At 35.8% G+C, this 2017-nt stretch overlaps 1 protein-coding gene across 1 annotated transcript in view; it reads right to left on the bottom strand.

Annotated features, from left to right (window-relative positions):
• Positions 1-2017, bottom strand: part of ackr5 (atypical chemokine receptor 5) — a gene marked incomplete at its 5' end in the record, with an annotated part of 15383 nt that overhangs the window by 8133 nt on the left and 5233 nt on the right. The window contains 1 exon segment of the mRNA XM_014022568.1: positions 968-1142.

Raw genomic sequence — 2017 nt, 5'->3', positions numbered from 1 at the left:
CGACTATAAACTGAAGCCGTATTGTAATTAATGGATGCATTGACAGATTTGGTCACATAGCTAATTTGGATGAAAGCACAGTGACCCAAGTCATCACGGACTACTTTATAAACAGACAGACTGTACACAAAAGGTGTGAGGAAAATAAGGAGGAAATGAGAAACAGAAAATGGATATGTCTTGTAAGATTATGATTTTTTCTCATAAAATTACGACTTTAATCTCATAATAAAAAAAAAATTTTTTTTCACTGTGTGGCCTTAATACTCCGTTGTAATAATTTATCAGAGTCTGTCCAGTTTAATTTATCCAACCTTCAACAAATATCTACAACTCAGTCAGGCCTACTGATAACGAGCCACAATGACATGAGGTAGTAGCTGAGAGTAATTTTTGACAAATAATCTGAGAGTCATATTATCTCGTTTTACTTTAATTTCAAGGTTTGACTAAATTCTCCATCATTTTTTCTCATTACATGATCTGAGTTTTTAACTCTGACATATTTGCATTTCAGCGGGCAACATGTATTTCTCCTTAATGGTCACTAATAATCCTCCAGCTGTTTAAAGTCTTACACCCATACTCCACTGAGATTTTCTTTAAACCCCATTTCTGAACAACCAGGACCTTTTTTTACCTGTTTTATCAGACAAGATTCAACCAGATCAATTAAAAATATATCACTTAATTCTACTTCACTAAATTATAAGAAATTAATTAAATTTAGATTTAAAATACAGATATTAACGCAACGTAACACCCCAAACAAATATAGAAATGTATTTCATGAACTATTAAAAAAATCCTGAGTTGGATATAACAGCTAAACCAGTTTATATGCTGGATTAAAAGTTGTATTTTCATCAGCTTTTCCAGCTGAAGTGAGAGGGCAACTTTCTGCACATATATGACACAACATGAATCAGACAGCTGTGGTGAGCTGGTGGTCAGGTGAGGCTCCTACCTTTCTGCTGCTGAGGTGGCGTTCGACAGAGCGGCTCCTTCAGAAGCTCTGAGTTGCAGGTTTTACGGAGTGAAGCAAAGACAGGAGACGTCTCCCTGCAGCTCTGACCCTCTGGACTATCTGAGGCATCAGGCAGTCACAAGCTTCTGCCCTCCCACTTCCCATCAACACAGACCTGCAGCGGGACATTACCACTCTGATCAGAAATTAAAGGAAAGATCAGGGAAACTCAGAAATCACAAGAGATATTTGCTTTTACTGTGTTTTATTATAGAATTATTATAGAATTAGATTTTGCTAAAAATTTGCTTTAGAATTAGGGGACCTAAATATTTGAGTTAGTGTTTTAGGGCTAGTGGAACTAATTTTTAGATTAGTGCTGCCCACCACTGGTATCTAGTAGCATCAGGTCATCAGAGACAGCTTTGATCATTATCCTACAAAGCTCCACTGGAAAGGACAGCAGAAGTAAACTCCTGTCACATGCAGCCCCTGTTAGGCTAAGTAACAAAACACCACTCTTAGTACCTCAATGTGATACTTGAGTAAAAGTACAAGTCTTACCATAAAATTTATTTTAAAACTATCTGATGTAAAATGTATTTAAGTATTGAAAGTATTCAGTAAGTGAGCAGTTAGAATGTACAAAATAACATTTATTGGGAGGTGACCCCCACCCCAAAATACATTTTTTAGAGGTCATAATGATTATAATGTTATATTTAAATGTTTTTACTTAAGTAACAAAGTATTTATACTTAGTTACTTTCCACCTCTGWAAAGTATCTTCTGAAAGTCTGTTAAAAGATCTGAATGTAACATTGATAAATATCTCCACTAACACCATCACAGTGAACAATCATACACCATATCAGCAGTGGCCCATGAAATGCTTGGAAATAAAATCAAACCTTCAACTAAAAAGGAAAGATGTCCTCCATGGAGGAGGAGGGAGGAAGGTAAGTTCAAAGAGACACAGAGAGAAATCATCCAGCTGTCAGAACAACATACACACACACATATACAGTGTATACATACATACATACATAC

This window comes from Austrofundulus limnaeus, unplaced genomic scaffold, assembly GCF_001266775.1.
Source record: "Austrofundulus limnaeus strain Quisiro unplaced genomic scaffold, Austrofundulus_limnaeus-1.0 Scaffold335, whole genome shotgun sequence".
NCBI lineage: Eukaryota > Metazoa > Chordata > Actinopteri > Cyprinodontiformes > Rivulidae > Austrofundulus > Austrofundulus limnaeus.
The sequence above is the reverse complement of the archived record's forward strand: the minus strand, read 5'-3'. Positions and strand labels throughout refer to the sequence as shown.